This window comes from Nyctereutes procyonoides, unplaced genomic scaffold, assembly GCF_905146905.1.
Source record: "Nyctereutes procyonoides isolate TBG_1078 unplaced genomic scaffold, NYPRO_anot_genome, whole genome shotgun sequence".
Lineage (NCBI taxonomy): Eukaryota > Metazoa > Chordata > Mammalia > Carnivora > Canidae > Nyctereutes > Nyctereutes procyonoides.
The window spans coordinates 50,863,320-50,881,932 of NW_026575135.1; the positions used below are offsets into that span (position 1 = coordinate 50,863,320).

Sequence of the window (18,613 nt, forward strand, 5' to 3'; positions counted from 1 at the left end):
TAAATATAAATGATAAAAATGTTCCAATTAAAAGTCTAAGAGTGTATTTAGAAACAACAATATTAACCAAATGCTACTTTAAACATACTTTAAGGATACAGAATTATTAAAATTAATGGGAAGGGGGAGTATCTACCTGCCTCAATTGGTAGAGTGTGTGACTCTTGGTCTTGGCATCATGAGTTCAAGCCCCATGTTGGGTGTGGAGCCTACTGAAAATTTAAAAAATAAAATGAAATAAAAATCTGGGGAAAAAAAGTAATGGGATGGAAGAGACATTCAATTTACACAGCAACCAAAAGGAAGCTGGTATAGATCAATGGACTTTGAAACAAGGCATTTTTAGAGATAAAGGGGGATAATATATATTAAAAGGGTCAATCTACCAGAAATATGTAACAATTCCAAATTTGTAGGTACTTCATAGCAGAGGCTCAAAATATAAAAGGCAAAATTTGAAAGGACTAAGAGGGAAGAAGACAAACATATGACTACAGTGGGAGGCATTGATACATTTCTCTTGGTAACAGAAGAAGCAGAAAAAAATCAGTAAGGAATGAAAAGAATTAAACTATACAATAAAAAATGTTGACCTAACTAACACACATAGACTACTACCTCCCAACAGTGAGAGAATGCATATACATTCTTTTCAAGTGCACATGACCATTGGCCCAAATTGAACACACGTGGAGCCATAAGGCAAATTCCAACAAATTTCAAAGAACTGAAATCATACAGAAGATATTCTCTAACCACAGTGGGATTAAGCTTGAAATCAGTAAGAGTAAAATTACTAGGAAAAATTACAAGTGAAATTACTTGAATGTTCAGAGATTAAGTGATATATTTCTAAATAAGTCAATGAAGAAATCTCAATAGAGAGGAGAAACCTACTGAATAACAATGAAGACATAGCGCACTAAATCTTGTGCTCTGAAACGGAGGGCTTGAGTCTCCCCAAAATTCCTTTGTGGAAACATAATCTCCAATGTGGTGGCATTTGGAAGGGGGGAACCTTTCGAATGTCATTAGGTTTAGTGAGGGTAACACTGGTGGGATCCCCACGGTGAAAATAGTGCCTTTAGGAGAAGAGGAAGGGACCAGACTCCTCCCTCCCTCTCTCTCCACCATGAGAGGATCCAGCAAGAAGGTGGCTGCGTGCAGACTAGGAAAAGGGTCCTCACCTAGCACCTTGATCTTGGAATTCCCAGCTTCCAGAACTCTGAGAAGTGTTTGTTGTTTAAGCCACCCACATCTATGGAATTTTTTTATAGCTGCCCAAGCTGGCTGAGATATTGTGGGATACGTATGGTCAGCCTGGGCTTAGAGGGAAATTTATACCCCGGAATTCATTTAAGAGAAAAAAAGAAAAGAGCATCTCTCTCCAGGAAGTCAGAATAACAACAGCAAATTCAACTCAAAGAGTCCCTCTTCCAGGTAAACGAAGTAATTTGTGGCAAGACAGAGCCCCCACTGAGGAAACCCAGAAACATCAGAAAACTTACAAAAATCATACATTCAAGGGAGCACCTGGGTGTCTCTGTGGTTAAGCATCTGCCTTTGGCTCAGGTTGTGATTCCGGGATCCCAGGATCGAGTCCCGAATCAGGCTCCCAGTAGGGAGCCTGCTTCTCCCTCTGCCTGTGTCTCTCCTCTCTCTCTGTACCTCTCATGAATAAATAAATTAAATCTTTTTAAAAAAATCATACATTCCAAAGCATCAGAGGACTACGGAGACAATGGAAATTATAGGACGTAAATTTCACTGAGGAGAGACTTTTACTCAGACGACAGCAGAATACACATTCCTTTCAAAAGATGTGTATATGGTCAATTCATTTTCAATAAAGATGCCAAAATGAACTAAATGAATTTTTTTCTGATGCTGGAACAATTGAAGTTTCAAATGAGGGAAAACAAAGCTTGACTTCCCTGCTTCACACTATACACAAAATTTAATTTGCCATGGATCATAGACTTAAATGTAAAAGCTAAAACTATAAAGATATTCAGGAAAATATCCTCATGATCTGAGGCCAAAGAGATCTTAGATAAAACTGCAAAGACGAAACTATAAAAGAAATCATTGATAAAATGGTATTTTTTGAAAGTAAAACCATCTGTTCATCAAAAGCCTGTAAAGAAAATAAACAGGCAAGCCACAGATTGAAAGAAAATATTTGCAAGCTGTATAAGAAATACTTAGTGTCCAGAATATATAAAAACACTTACAATTTAATAGTTAAAAGAACAAACAATCCCATAAAAATAAGCAGAAGACTTGACAGACATTTCACAAAGGAAAATATTTGAATGGAAAGTGGCAAGGATGTAGAGCAATCAACATTCTTCTGTTGCTGGTAGGAACATAAAAGCGTACGACTATTTTGGAGAAACTCTGCCAATTTCTTCATGAGTTAAATGTCCGCTTACACTTTGACCCAACAATCCAATCTGAGGTGTTTATTCAAGAAACAAACATGTTTGTGAACCAACTTATTAAAGAATGTTCATCACACCTTTACTCACAAAAATCCCTCCTCAAACCAAATATCCATCAACAGCAGAATGAATAAGCAAGTCATGATATTTTTATACAATGTAATGCTATTCAACAGTAAAAATTCATGAGCTATTAGCCCACACAGCAAAATGTATTGATTCCCTGAACAAAAACAATGGAAGATGAAAGAGATATGTACTACATAATTCCATAATTCCATTTTTATGAAGTTCTAAAACTTCATGAAACATGCAAAACCAATCTGAGGTGAAAAACACCAAACGTTAGTTCCCTCTGAGGATAGAGATTCACAGGGAAGGGACTCGAGGGTACTTTCTTTTTTTTAATAATAAATTTATTTTTTATTGGTGTTCAATTTGCCAACGTACAGAATAACACCCAGTGCTCATCCCGTCAAGTGCCCCCCTCAGTGCCCGCCACCCAGTCACCCCCACCCCCCGCCCTCCTCTCCTTCCACCACCCCTAGTTCGTTTCCCAGAGTTAGGAGTCTTCCATGTTCTGTTTCTGATATTTCCCACTTATTTTTTCTCCTTTCAAGGGTACTTTCTAAGGTGATAAAAATGTTACGATTGTGATAAAGAGACGATCAAGTGGGTACCCATTTGTCACAGTGACACAGCTAAAATGTTGCACCTCCATGTATGTACATTTTACCTTAAAAGAACTGTTAAAGGGACTCCTGGGTGGCTCAGTGGTTGAGCATCTGCTTTCAGCTCAGGGCATGATCCTGGAGTCCCGGGATCAAGTCCTGCGTCGGGCTCCCTGCATGGAGCCTGCTTCTCCCTCTGCCTGTGTCTCTGCCTCTCTCCCTGTGTCTCTCATGAATAATAATAATAATAAAACCTGTTGAAATTATCATCGTCATCGTTTCTATTGGTCAGGCCACACCCCACTTCCCATCTTTTAAAAATCGGTATAAACTGGGCATCCACACTGACCAAAACTTCAATTCAAAAGCTATGAGTTACTAGATTACATCAGAGCACAGTAGAGAATTTTTCAGAACAGTTGAAATTGTACCCTCCTAACTTCCTTCCTCAGGAAACAATTTAGTCTACACCAAAAAGAGTAGCTTAGAAAAAATAACTAATTTCACTGACATAAAACCCTTTTTACTTGTCAAAGCACTTGCCTTTCTACATACTCAGATACTTCATTTTAGAGGTCTTGATTCTTCCGTGTTTGATTTTGTGCTCTAGATACTGAAGTGTCAGATAGCCTTCGCCTGATTTTCCAACCAATCTAGACAAAACAGTCATTCTGGTTTACAGTCCATCTTCTGAGAAACACTGACAAATCAAACTGTCAGGCTGGTGCTTTCCATGATTTATGAAAATTTTCTCTCCTTTACATTTCCTTTAATACTGTTTTCTCTATAGCCACAAAATCTTTTCTTTCATTTATCTTTTGGTTTATATATATAAAATAGACTTTATAATGTAGTTGATAACACTGAAATGGCTTGCATCCTTCTCTTTTCTCACCTTTTTTAAAGATTTATTTTGAATATTTATTTATTTATTTATTTATTTATTTATTTATTTGGTGCAGGGAGAGGGACAAGCAGAATCTGGGCTGAGTGCAAGTCTCACATGGGCTCCATCACACAACCCTGAGATCATGACCTGAGCTGAAATCAAGAGTCAGGCACTTAGGAGCGGCCTGAGTGGCTCAGTGGTTGAGCATCTGCCTTTGGCTTAACCAACTGAGCCACCCAGGAGCCTCTCTTTTCTCATTTTTTAAAGAAAAAACATTAAAGACCATTGTGCGAAATTCATTAAAAAAATCATTATCATCAGGACCATCAAGTTGAGGTGTGATAGGGAGAAGATGTGATAATGGCCAAATTTGATAATTGTCGCTAGGTGATGAGTTCACGGCAATTTGTTACACTGTCCTCTTTACTTTGTAAATGTTTGAATTTTTCCATAATAGAATTTCTTGTTAATGAAGGTGAAATAAAGAAGTTTTGAGACTTCTTTAAAGAAAAAAAAAAACAGAAAATAGTTGCAAGCATTAATGGTAGTGTTTTCAGGAAAAATGAAAATGATCCGCATGGCAACATAAATATGCAGGGGAGAATGAAGAGCACAGGAAAGGTAAATATGCGGGTATATGTAGACAAATGGAACTGGACAAAATAACCCTAGGAACGTAGTGGAGTTTAAAATATATGTAGAAGACTCGCGAGAATAATGAAAAGTTGAGAGAGTTATCTCTCTCTGGAGAGTTATACTCCAGGTGAAAATATTCTAGGGTCGTGTTATTATTGGGAAGATAGAAAAAACAATTTCTTGGTAAAATGTCAAGGGCACATCTTATAATATGTGTGGCAATTTGTTGTAACAGCAATCAGAAACAAATATAGTATCCACTCAGGATGTTTGCCAAAGCTAATCTTTATTATCATGGTTGCGAAACGCTGATTTTCCAACTCCAGCCTTCCCACAACATTTTCTAGTTGTTTTAATATTCTACTAAAGAGAACTCCTTCCTCTCGCCTTTATAAATACATATTAAAATATATATTATATATAAATACATATATATTATGAGATCTTTTTATTCTCAGTATGAACTGAAGAACCCTTCACATTGTCCTAGATTTGGTTCATGGGACTTTCCAAACTGGCTGCTTTGCTCTTGTGACTTTCCCCCATTGTGTGTGTGTGCCTGTGTGCACATGTGCATGTGCTTTTGGGTGTATGTGTGTGTGTGTGTGCTTCCTTACTTTCTGGCATAATAAGATCTGCACTGAGCAACGAGCCTGACACGCTCAATCTCAGGACCCTGAGATCATGACCTGAGCTGAAACCAAGAGTTAGATCCTTAAGCAATTGAGCCACCCACGTGCCCCATACTTATGTATATTTTAGAAGTGAGTTCACACCGATACCTCCAAACTCAATTCATTCTCACAGGGCTCCTTCTTGCCTTATTTTTTTTAAGATTTATTTATTTATTTTAGAGAGAGAGAGAGGGAGATAGAGGGAGAGGGAGAGAATCCCAGGCAGAGTTCCAGCTGAGCATGGAGCCCAACAGGAGGCTTGATCCATGACCCCAAGACCATGATCCTAGCCAAAACCGTGTTGGCTGCTCAACTATTGAGCCACTCAGGGGCTCAATTCCTCCATTCCATATTTATATGTGTCCCCCACCACGTGAGAACCCTGCCCCCAATAACAACACATTTACCCATTTGCTAAAACCTGTAATAGATCCAAAGTTGTTTTAGAATTGATTTTCCCATGCTGGTACAAAAAACAAAGTCAGGAAAAGTGGTTCAGGATTTGTTTGTGATTCTTCCCTGTTGCCCTTTCTCACCACACATTGAAAGTATCACATATTATGTTCATAAATAAAGTGGATTATTTCTTTCTCCTCGCTTTCAGTAGGATTATAACATTCACTTGAGATATGCTTGGGTTCATTGGTTTCAGTTTGATTTCAGTTTTAGAAATTTTCTCCCTGTCCATTATCATAGATGCAAGGCTAGGTTTTGAATATGTAGAGTACTTAGCATGCTTCCAAAACCCAAAATTATACAAAACAATATACTCAGAGAAATATCACTGTGTCCTTTTCTTTTGGTCCCTCACTCTTTACAGGTAACTATCTTCAGTGTTTTCTGGTTTATCCCCATTGCTTGCCTTCTATAGAGATAATATGTATGTTTTCCTTATTTTCCCTACATTCTTACACAAAACAGAGCATTCTGTATGTGCTCACCTGCCCTCTGCGTTTTTCACACAATGCTATCTCCCAGAAATCACTCCATAGTCAGTTCACAGAGCTCTTCATCACTCATTTTTACAGTGTATAGTTCTTACTGTGTGTACGTATCCTAATTTATTCAACCAATCTTCTACACTTGGATATTTAAGTGTTTGTAATATTTTGCAATTACAAATAATGAAGCAATGAAAAATCTTGTGGGTTTATATTTTCCTGTCATTGAGGTGCATTTTCAGGGAAAAACCTATAAGCAGAATTGCTTGGTTAGGGGTAAATGCACAGATAGCTTTATCAAATACTGTGAAAGCCCTCTCAGTAGGGCTATAGCAGTTTGCATTCCCACCAGTAATGTATGAGAGTCTGTTTCCTATAGCTCTGCTAATACAGCACAGTTTCCAGCTTTTGAACTTTTGCCAGTCTGATTAAGTAGATAGGATATCTATGTATAGTTTTATTACCACTTTCCTTGTGAGTAAAGTTGAACATATTTTCATATTTTAAGCACTAGTTTTTGAAACATTTATATATTTGAGAGAGGGGGAGAGGCCCTAGAGGGAGAGGGCCCCAGAAGGATGGGGCCCTAATCCAATAGGACACTGAGAGTATTCCCAACCCTCATCCACACACCCAGGCCCATACACAGACACACAGAGGAAAGGTCATGTGAGAGCAAGTGGCTTGGCTTCGGAAGAGAAACTGAACTGAACCAGAACCTTGATCTTGGATTTGACAGCCTCTAGAGCTCAGAGAAAATTCTGTTTTTAAAGCCACCCAGTCTATGGTATTTTGTTATGGCAGCCCAAGCAGACTAAGACAGGGACAATACTTTTTACCTGTGTTAAATTTTTCCAATATTTTTTTCCAATCTGTCGTTTGTCTTTGCCTTTTTTTTGTTGGATTTTTTTTCCATGCAAAAGTTTTATTTTGTTTTTTATTCAGTCAAGGGAGAAATATTATAATAACCTTTTCAAATAATTGTCGATACTGTTCTCTGATTCCTTTTTTAAAAAAAGATTTATTTATTTATTTTTTACAATTTTATTTATTTGAAAGAGTGAGAGAAAAATCACAAGCAGGGGGAGGAGCAGAGGGAGAAGCAGACTCCCTGCTGAGCAGGGAGCCCCATGTAATACCCTATCCCAGGACTCCAGGATTATGACCTGAGCCAAAGGCAGATGCTTAACCGATTGAGTCACCCACGTGCCCTGTTTTCTGGTTCTTTTTTTTTTTATTACTCATAAGAGACACAGAAAGAGAGAGGCAGAGACAGAGAGAGAGAGAAGCAGACTCCTCGCAGGGAGCCCAATGTGGGACTTGATCCCCGGACCCAGGATCACACCCTGAGTTGAAGGCAGACGCTCAACTATTGAGATACCCAGGCATTCCTGTTTTCTGGTTCTATACTGAAATTAGACAAGTGGTAGATTCTTAAAGTTACATAGATTATTACAACATATCAGTGAACTTCTCAAACTCTGTGACATTAAATTCATTGGTTTCTCTTGCACTTTGAGTGGATTTTTTTAAACCTACTTATAGTGCTGTAGAATCATACATTAGTTACTTGGAAAATACTAGTTCACGAAGTTGTACTCTCATATATCACTAAGATATGTAAGACTTTTCCAAATGTTGGCAGGTTTTATTATACAAAATCAAAAACTCATATGTGTTAATATCATCGCCAATCTTATCAGAAAGTTTTTAGGTTTGGGGAAGCTGTCAAATCATGGTGGCACATACAAAAATGCTTAAATCTGCTTCATTCAGGACATTTTTAATTAAGTGAAATTAGCTCTGTGTGTGTGTGTATGTGTGTGTGAGTGTGTGTTGAAGAATCCCATGACTGCTTAGCAGTTTGGAGTCACTGTGTTAATGCATCCTGAGGTGCCAACAGTTTATCTACCAGTGCTTTTGTATCATCAGTGCAAATATCAACATGGTGGAAAAGGCAAGTAAGGCCTTAGCATTATTATGAAAGTATTTTTTTTAATTTAAATTCAATTATCCAACATTTGGTACATCATTAGTTTCAGATGTAGTTTTCAATAATTCATCAGTTGCGTATAACACCCAGTGCTCATCCCATCAAGTGCCCTCCTCAGTGCTCACCACCCAACCATCCCATCCCCTCCCCCACCTCCCCTCCAGCAACCCTCTGTTTCCCAGAGTTAAGAGTCTCTCGTGGTTTGTCTTCCTCTCTGATTTTTTCCTGTTCAGTTTCCCCCCCTTTCCTTATAGTCCTCTGCACTATTTCTTATATTCCACATATTAATGAAACCACAATTGTCTTTCTCTGATTGACTTACTTCACTCAGCATAATTCCTCCAGTTCCATCCACATCAATGTAAATGGTGGGTATTCGTCCTTTCTGATGGCTGAGTAATATTCCGTTGTATATATAGACCACATCTTCTTTATCCATTCATCTGTCAGTGGACATCTTGGCTCCTTCCAGTTTGGCTACTGTGGATGTTGCTGCTGTGAACATTGCTGCCTCTTCATTTCACTACATCTGTATCTTTGAGGTAAATACCCAGGAGCACAATTGCTGGGTTGTAGGGTAGCTCTATTTTTAACTTCTTGAGGAATCTCCACACTGTTTTCTAGATTGGCTGCACCAGTATGAAAGTACCTTTGATGCACAGACCCTGTTAAAGTGTCTCAGGTACCCCGCAGTGGTCTGTGAGCCACACTTTGAAGAGCACTGCTCTACAGGTTGTCTAAATCCTTCACGGCGCATTTTCAATCCAGCACTAACTTCAGTGAAAAGATATTAAATCTAGAGATGCCCAGAAAGAGGGCATACAGCACTTCTTCCTTCTGACATACACCCTAGGATGGTTTTCCTCTGACCCTTTGTTATACCTCACTGAGGGTAAATAAATATTCACCTGTACTCCCCTTGGAGAAGGCATTAAATGCTTAATAAAGATGAGATGGGGTGTGGGTGGTTGAAAACTAGGGAAAGTGTCAGATGTTGCCGCCAATTGCAGATCAAAGAGAGAACTTATCTGTGAAGTAATCAAGCAAGGAAGAAAGGCTCTGGCCAGCAGAGATGACAAATACACCTGTTCAGTGGATAAGAACACATCTGTCCGTTTGTAGGGGCAGACAATGGTGAGGGAGAGGTTTACCAGAAATTTTCTTTCCTGGGACCCTCCCCCCCCCCCTCGAGTGTACACACTCTTAGTGTTATATGTGTGGATCAAAAGCTTTGGAATTAACCAGAGACCCACAAACAAGATCAAGGTAAACCAAGGGAAGGAGTGACACCCCACTCTTTGACTCTTGAGATCATCAGAGGTCTTAGAGAACATTTCAGGGCAGGGTACAGAGGTGCTGGGGAATGCAGGAATGTTCAGGCTTGCCAACTGGTGCACCCTGTCCTGCCTTCTCTGGAGGGCCATTTGGTTACCTGTGTTAAAGCTTCAAGCTGTGGCTCTTTGATGCAGGAGTCCCACCTGTAAGACTTATCCTCAATAGTCAGATGTGCACAAAGATGCATCTCTAGGGGGATTCACTGTGTCTTTATAGTAGAGTTGGAAACAGCCTGAAAGAACAGTATGGAAATGGTTAAACCAATGATGGGACAGCTCCAGGATGTTTGGAACAGTGTTTCAGAAAATGGGGTCTGCAGAGCCCCAAAGGTCACTGAGACCCTTTCCAGGAGCTCCCCGCCGCCCCGAGGTCAAAGCTTCTCATGATAATACTAAGACATTATTTAGACATTTCATTATCTTGATCTTTGCACCAATGATGCAAACACAATAGTGGGTAGAACTGTGGTGACTTAGTACAGACCAGCAAAGGCACCCAACTGCACTGACTATCATTTTTTTTTCTGACTATCATTTTGATCTTTATTGCCAAGCACTTGCAGGAAAAATAAATGTTCTACTTAAGATGAAGCAATAAAAATTATTAATTGAATCTCGATCCTTTAGGACACATTTCTAAACATTCTAGGTGACCAAATGAGAAGCATGGATAGAGCACTTCCACCATATTACAAACTAAGACGATTGCCTTGAGGAAAAGCATTTGTGTGATTGAGCTGTAAGCTAACCTAAGTGTTTTTTGCACCAAACACCACTTGTACTTGAAACAATGGCTGACCGCAGGGCCTCATTAATACTTTCATGGGCCTGGAGCACTTTTGCCTTTGTGAATCCTTTTCTCTGTAAAAAGATGTAAAAATTACATTTTTATGACTGCATTGGTATGAAGATAGATATATGAATATTACATGTCAAAATATTTTCTTCTATCTAAAAGAATTAACTTGCATTTTTTTCTGATTTTAAAAGAAAACATTTCTGTGGACCCATAAAATCTTGTGAGCCTCAGAAATGTTCTTGATGGAATCGTTGGGTCTGAATGACTGACAAACTTTGGTTGTTCAGACCTGGTTATGTGCAAGCCTGAATTCTCCATAAGGTACAATTTTAATAACTAATGTTAATATATTTGTCCTTATATCAATGCAGATTTGTTTTTTTTTGGTTTTGTTTTATTTTTTAAATTTTTAATAAATATTTTAATTATTTAAAGATTTTATTTATTTATTCATGAGAGACACAGAGAGACAGAGAGGCAGAGACACAGGCAGAGGGAGAGCAGGCTCCATGCAGGGAGCCCGACGTGGGACTCGATCCTGGGTCTCTAGGATCAGGCCCTGGACTGAAGGCAGCTAAACCGCTGAGCCACCCAGGCTGCCCTGGTTTTGTTTTAATGGAGGAAGAGACCAATGAACGCAAAATGCCTAAGGCCCACAGAGGTGATAATGCAGTTTTGTGCAGGTGGTAAGCATTTTCTTGTGTAAGTGACAGGCATGAAATGAACCTGTCATGTCAAGGAAAGTATCTCACATTATGTGGCCAATGATAAATTGCAACTTTCAAGCAAAAATCATAGTTTTGGGATACTTATAATTTTGCTGCCATAAGCTTTACAAATTAACAATACTTAAAAGTCTTTTGATGATCTCAGTGCCGATATTAAGGAATGTGATTTTCCAATATTGTACAATGAAAGGTGCTCATGTTTGGAAGATTAGAAGAGCTATATAACTCTGTTGAAACAATTATTTTCCAAATGTCCAATGTATGATTTTACCAATTCATGCATGGCTAAAATATCCATTCAAGGTATAAGATAAATTAATGGACTTTTATGTTACCAACTTCAAAAAGTTTATTGATCAGTTTCAAATTCTACATGGCAATTAACCTTTAAGAAACTACTATTTCTTGAATTTTGGCATAATATCAAAGATGAACATGCACAAGAAACTGAGGGGGTTATTAAAATCCTCTATTTTCTCCCCAAATATGTATCTGTGTGTGGCTGGATTTTTTTTTTTTTGTGTGTGTGTGTAGACTTCAAGACATGTAGCAGCTGATTGGATACAGGGGCTATCAGAATCTAGCTATCTATTGTCTATTAAATCAGACATTAAAGAAATGTGCAAAATTGCAAAATATTGCCACTCTTCTTTTTTTTTGTTTAGAGGATATAATTGTTTTTCATACAAATACATTATTTCTTTCTGTCTTATATATTTTAAAAATGAATACTTTAATAAATATTCAAATTTATTGTTTTAATTTCTAATAAAGCAAATTTTGATAGATGTAACCTACATAAACAAAAGCTCTTCGAAGTCCTCATTAATTTTTAAGAGGACATGGGGCACCTGGGTGGCTCAGTGGTTGAGCGTCTGCCTTCAGCTCAGGTTGTGACCCTGGGGTCCTGCATTGGGTTCCCTGCAGGGAGTCCGCTTCCCCCTCTGTCTGTGTCTCTGCCTCTCTGTATGTGTCTCTCATGAATAAATAAATAAAATCTTAAAAAAAATGTAAGGATAAAAGTGTTTTGAATCCAAATAATTTGAGAACTGCTATCGTAGAATAACTACCTGGTAAAATGTCCATAAAAGACCATTAAAGCTTGAAAAGCAGGTGACAAGCAGTAAATGCGGTAAAGACCTAAATATATTTAATATTAGGTAGGTATGGATACAAAAGCTGGAAGAGAAGTGGTGGTTCTCTCCTAGTGGTGTACTAAAGGTGGTTTTTAACATACTATGCCTTTTTATTTTCCAAGTTCCACACGGCAGACGTGCATTCATTTTGCAATTGGAGGGGAAAAACCTGGTGAACTCCCTGAGCCAGATTAAGTGAGGGGACAGGTCACCAAGGAGGTGAAAGAACAGGGCGTACAAAATAAGGAGGAGAAAGGAGAGAGAAAAGGTGGAGCTTTCTGGAGAGAGGAAGAGAGAGGGCCTCTGCCTGAAGAGCGGCGGGGACAGTATTGCTAGTGAACTCTCCCAGAACAGCACACTGTAGAGCGCCTGGCTCAGGACGCGCCGGGGGCGGGGGCGGGGGGGGGGGGCTCGGCCCGCCGGTGCGCGCGCGGCGTCCAGCGCGGGGGGGGGGGTGCCCGCGGGCAGGGCCGGGCGCGGAGGGGCGCGCGCAGCCGCGCGGCTGGGGTCAAGGCCGGGGCGCCCGGGCGGCGCGGGGCGGGGGGGGGGGGCGGCCGGACGCGCGGGGCCCGGCATGGGATGTGACGAGCGGCGCGCTGTGCATTGTGGGAATCCCGGGGCCGCGGCGACTGGTTCCAGTTCACTCGGCAGCGGAGCCGGGCGGAGGGGGCGAGCGCGCGGCGCGCGGGCGGGAAGCGAGGAGGCGGGCGGGCGGGCGGGCGGGCCAGCGACGAGCGCGGAGAGAAAAGGCGCGAGCGGCCGAGAGGGCACCGGGCCGGACACCTAGCTGCTGCCGCCGCCGCCGCCGCCGCCGCCGAGCCGCCCCGTAAGTGCCGCGCGGGCGCCCTCGCGGCGCGCCGGGTCCCCGCCGTGCGGGTCCGGGGGCCGCGCTCTTCCGGCCGCGGGGGTCCCCGGGGGCGGCCGGGGCCTGGCGCGCGCGGGCGGCGCTCGGCCGGGCTCGGGGGGCGGCGCTCGGCGTGTGGCCCACGCCGGGCCTCCCGCGCGCGCTCGGCGCCGTCCCAGGCCCCGGGCCGGCCGCGCGGGATTCTCTCGGGTTTTGTTCAAACAGCAAACCCGGAAGCCAACTTCTCTCCAAACCGCGTCCTCCGGCCCGCGCCTGGGCGCTTTTGTGGGAAGGCGACCTTCCCGGGGGCGCGCGGGCCGAGCCGGAGGCCCCCCGGGGAGGCCCGGGGCCGCGGGGCGCGCCGTGTGGTGGCTGGTGAGGCCCCCGCACAATGAGTCGGCCCGAGAGCCAGGTGCGGCGGCGGCGGCGGCGGCGTCTGGCTGGCCCCGCGGAGAGGGGAGGGTCGGCGGCTGGGGCCTCTCGTGGGCTTGGAGCCCGGCGGGCCCGGGAGGGGGCTGTCCAGGGGCTGGCTGGAGGCGGGACGCGGGAACCCCCGTTGCCCTCCTGCATCTTCTGCTCGGCCTTTTGTTTGCTTTGTGGCTGGGAGTTTTTTTTTTTTTTTTTTTTTTTTTTTTTTTTTTAAGGTAACTCGGGAAGGCTGTAGGCTCCCAGGGTGGAGAAGGCCTGGAGAGAAGGGCCTCGCGGGGGTGGGGTGGAGCGGAGGAGCGGAGCGGGGAGGTGAGCGCGCTGGATGCTGCCCGCGGTGTCACCTGACAACAGGTGTGTGGGGTGGCGCGCCCCGCCTCCGCTCCTGCGGGAACCGCGGATCCCTCAAGGATCTGGTCAGTTGATCGGAAGGTTGTTTTAGACAAGAGGTTAGGGGGAGTATTGTTTGAATTCGAAAGCGAGAAACGTCTGTACAAACAGCTAAGACAAACTTTGAATCCAACTATTGCAATTGCCGTGAAATCCTTGTAAGGTTTTAATGATCCAGTAAACAGCATATAAAAGTAGACAGTTAGAGGGGCATTCCTGCTAACTTCTCCTTTTCTTCCACCTTTGCGGTTTGAGGTTTCGCCTTAAAGAAGGGCAGAAGTACTTTGTCCCAGGCTCCCTTCTCGGCGGACTAGGGGAATTTCAGGCAGGTTTAGGTTTGAATGGGACTTACAACTCTAGTTGTAAGTCAGCTGGACTCTACCTACTGCGGGCCACCTTTAGTGTATCATTCTGCCTTCAGAGGAGTTACTGGCTCTGAAATGGCCACCTCACGCTTGCAGCTGGAATTTATACCTCTTGTACACACACAACTGAACAAAGTTGGGCAGTGTCATTCCAGTCTTGCACAAGAGCCTCTCCAGTGGGGATAAATACGTTTTCAAACCTTATTTTTTTTTTCTTCTTAAGAAAGAAAAAAAACACCCTAACCAAAACCCCTCAATCTTAAAAATTCTTCCCCTGTTCTAGTTTTAGGAGAGTGGGAAATCTCTTCATTCTGTTATTTTGTTTTAACCTGTCACCGTTGTTAATGCTTGATCACTAGATAAAGGAAGGATGGAAGAATTTAAGTGGAAATTATTTGAGGTAGGGCCTTTAGAATGAGAAGTGGTCTGGGACATCACTTGTAAGACTATAACACACAGCCCTAAGTCACTGGTGTGGTCTGTACCAAAGGGGCCAGGCACAGGAAGTGTCCATCTCATTCTGCCATTTCTTCTAGTTCGGCGACAGCAGAACTCCAACAGCCCTTCTCCTTTTTCCCATAGAAAGTCTTGGAATACGTGTATTCTGGGACCTGCCTCTAATACCTTCAGAGCTAATGCTGCCCCCAGTCATCTAAAGGTGATTTATTTAAGTAAAAGTGCAAACCCCAAGCTAGCAAAACACAGTAAGAACCTATTATATGTGCTGTTGATCAGAACTACAGCAGCTCCTACTTCTTGTTGGATTATGCCTTTGGATTTGTGTTAGGTTTTTCAGAGCCCCGTTCTTGGCATATAGGCTGGGAAGGAGCAGGGGCAAGGGGGACCCCACACCTGCCCTGTAGGTAGGTCCTCCCCACATTCTACAGTTTTAGAAGTACATTGGGGGCCACCCCAGCTCTTTTGAGTGAGCCCAAGTGGGTCCCAAAGAGTTGTATAGCTTGTTTGCTTGGATCAAGCCTGCCAGATTGGTGTCCTATAGTCATTCAATAAATAATTCCTGAGAATCAGTTCTGAGTCAGGCACTGGGGACAGAAGCATGATCAAGAAATGCCCAGTCCTCCTCCTTGGGAAAGTGATGCGAGGAGAAGACAGGCAAGTGGCTGTTGTTGGCTGTTGTGAGGTTGGTGCAAAAGGTCACAGTAGTTCCCAGGGTACCCCTTGAACAGTGACATGAGCAGGAGCAAGCTCTTTCTGGGTACAGAAAGGCCAAGTAGGAGTTTGGCTGGGCAAAGGAGGGCAGATGGGGACAAGTGTTTGAGACCTAGGGAGTCCCACACGTTGAGTCTTAAAACAGTGAGAATAGAGGTCATATGGGGTAACTGCCAGAGGCTCAGGATGGCTGAATCCTGGAGGGAGTCAGGTGAAGCTACAAGAAGCCTTTTGTAGGCTTCTGAAGGCTCTGAGCAGGAGAGAGACATGGCCGGATGTTTTTTATTCTTGCTGGGAATGCTTCATCTCTTCAACAAATACTGAATGGCTTCTAGATGCCAAGCCCAACCAACCAGGGTCCTCCTCTATTGAAGTTCACATTTAAACTTTTCCTTTGATAGCCTTCCATCGAAATGGCTATCTTAGAGTTTGGCATAACCTTTAAAAGAGAGGAGGTATGAAGGAAAGTTTCCTCTTGAAGCAGGAAGACCGTGCCTTGCTATTGAAATGTAGCGCTGATTCCTGTAGTGTAGCTCACAAACTTGTGGGTTTACAGAGGTGAAATTTTAATCCCAGACTAGCCTCCTGTAAACTCTTTCCTGAATAACACTTGTGTTTGGCTTCTGTTTTCTCCCCACCACTAAAAACCTAACATGTGAGGAAGAAATGTGCGCTGGGACAAAATTTGCGGTTTAGGATTTATTTATTATCTTAATTTGTCCTCCTCTCCTTGTTTGTAGTCCCCTGGTTCACAGAAGGTAGACTGTAAGTTCTTTAATCATCTGGCTTGCTTCATGATGTAGTGTTTTATGAATGGAGAGAGATGTTTTTCCTGATTGGCTGGAGTACACAGAACAAGTCTCTGTTCTCAGCCAATCAGAGTGCTGTTTCTGAACCCCAGCTCTGTGAGTGATAGTTGTGTAGTAGATCATCATGCCTCTGGGGACGTGACAGCAGTGACACCGTTAATCATCTGGTATGATAGGAGTGAATGGGAGAGAATGCTGTAAACAGGATTAGTGTCCCATGGTTCAGAATTAAGTGTCTCAGGTTTGCTGTCATGATTGGAGTTGAGGGGAAGGTGACAAATGCATGTGGACACGTGGGCATTTATCCAGCTGCAGGGAGTGGATGGTGCAGTCCTCCCTCATCAGCAGTGACTTAAACATCGCTCAGATCCCCCCCCCCCCCCCCCCCCCGCCGCCATCCTCGGGTGATGGAGATAGGGCTGTCCAACTAGCAGTTCCCTGGCAGTTCTGGTCAATATTTCATTTGGGATCGATAAGCATGAATTCATTGCTTAGATAATAAAAGACCTCACAATCGCCAGTTGCAGTGGTTTCATAAGCGACCTGATTAAGAGTTTTCTATGCTGTAGCCTTAGCAGAGGTCAGTGGCTTACAGATGTGAGGAAGGTAAGCATTTCTCCCTGTTCTCTTTTATCTTTTACTGAGCTAGCCTCACGGCAGAAGAGAGGTGGCTGGAGCCATAGAATTATCAGGGAGCAGGAAGGCCTCCTCCTCGTGGCTCCCATCTCAGTTGCCAGGGCATTTGTGGTATTCCCTTCCTGGGAATCCCTAAGGTGGTTCCACAAGCTCCTTGAAGTTTGAGGGTCTGGGTTCCCACAGGGATTGGTGAGGAATGTGTCCACAAATGGTCTCACTGAGGGTCCCTGACTTGTGTCTCACTTGCCACATCTCTGAATCCTGTGGCCTCTGGCCTTTGGAAATGCTTCTCTCATCTTTGTCAAGAGAACCCCATCCACTGTAAATACCAACTAATCAGTCACCAGTCAGCCGGCATGTGAGAGCCTACCAGGTAACAGGCAGGGTGGTGGGATCCCAGAGATACACTGGTGAACAGTGCCAACTGGTGTATCCCATCATCAAGACAGACAAGGAAATTGGCAGTGGTGATACAACATAGCATCTGCTAAGGTTGGGGAGGTTGGCTTCAGGATATTTATATAAATTGGATCTAGAGTAGCAATCAGTTTAAAAGAAAGAACTGGAAATTGCATTTGCAGAGCACTTTGTTTTTATTTATTTGAGAGCAAGTGAGCATGAATGGAGGAGAGAGGCAGAGGGAGAGGGAGAAGCAGACTCCCCACTGAGCAGCGAGTCCGATGAGGGGCTGGGTCCCAGGACCTTGGGACCGTGACCTGAGCAGAAGGCAGATGCTTAACTGATCAGGCCACCCAGGTGCCCCAGTAGTTGAACATGTTAAAGAGTGGTGGCAGGCTAAGGAACATTATGAGGGATTTATAGCTGGGCTTGGGGGCCAGAGCAGGAGTGTTGACTGAGGAAACAGGGAGCAGTCCAGCCTGGTCAAGCCCTTGTTGCTGGAAATAGGGGGAGACGAGCTGGAGGTCAGTGGGGCCTTGTATGCAAGGTTGGAATCTGGGCACCAGGCTGCCCCCAATTAGCCTGTGACCAGGGAGGGCACAAGGCATGGCCACAGCAGAAACACAGAGGAGGGGGCCACGTGATAGATCTGAATCAGCAGACCACTAGGTAGGATCTCCAGACAGAGGGCTGGAGAGAACATCGTAGACTGAGTTTGGGGCATGTGCCCAAGAGTCAAGGTAGGAGTGAAGGCGGTTGGCAATGCAGCGAGGAGCTTGTCAGGGTGCCCTGTTGGGGAGGAGTGGAACAGTGTGGTCGTAGGTAGGACAGCCTTCTGCCCCTCTTACCTTTGTTGCCCTTCCTCGTAGTAGAGGGCTTGTCATTCTCAGGTCTGTCTTATTCATGGGATCCTCATAGCCAGGCTTCTTGCTAGTCTTGTGCCCTGAGGACAGACCATGTGCCTTGGTCACATCTTGGTTGTTGGGAGGCCTGTGGTCAGAGACTTACCTCTCACTCAAGCCTGCTCACTTCTCCATACAGCCCCTCTCAATGTGTCTCTGGGTAAGCCTTGGGTTTCTGCAGGCAAGGTTCATGTCTATTGTGATTGATTTATAGCCGGAGGAGTTGCAGAAGTAAAGACCACAGAGATCCCTTCAGGATCAACCACAGAATCTCTATTTCCTGGCCTGATAACAGTCAAAAACCCAGCTAAGCTAAGGTACAATGATGAATGGATGCCAAGTTAGCCTAAAGTCATGTCACTGTCTTCAAACTCGTGGGGCCCGCTCTAGGGAAGAGGACTTGTGGTTTATTGAATGCATTGCTCTC

At 43.6% G+C, this 18,613-nt stretch overlaps 1 protein-coding gene across 4 annotated transcripts in view; it reads left to right on the plus strand.

The window, feature by feature from the left end:
• Positions 1-12,950: 12,950 nt before the first annotated feature.
• Positions 12,951-18,613, plus strand: part of LOC129494535 (core histone macro-H2A.1) — a 78,775-nt gene continuing 73,112 nt past the window's right edge. For 2 of the 4 annotated variants that reach the window (XM_055301449.1, XM_055301450.1), the window contains exon 1: positions 12,951-13,071. The gene's annotated coding sequence lies outside the window, so the exon portion shown is untranslated. The remainder of the gene's footprint in view (positions 13,072-18,613) is intronic. The other 2 variants (XM_055301447.1, XM_055301448.1) reach the window with 1 other exon arrangement.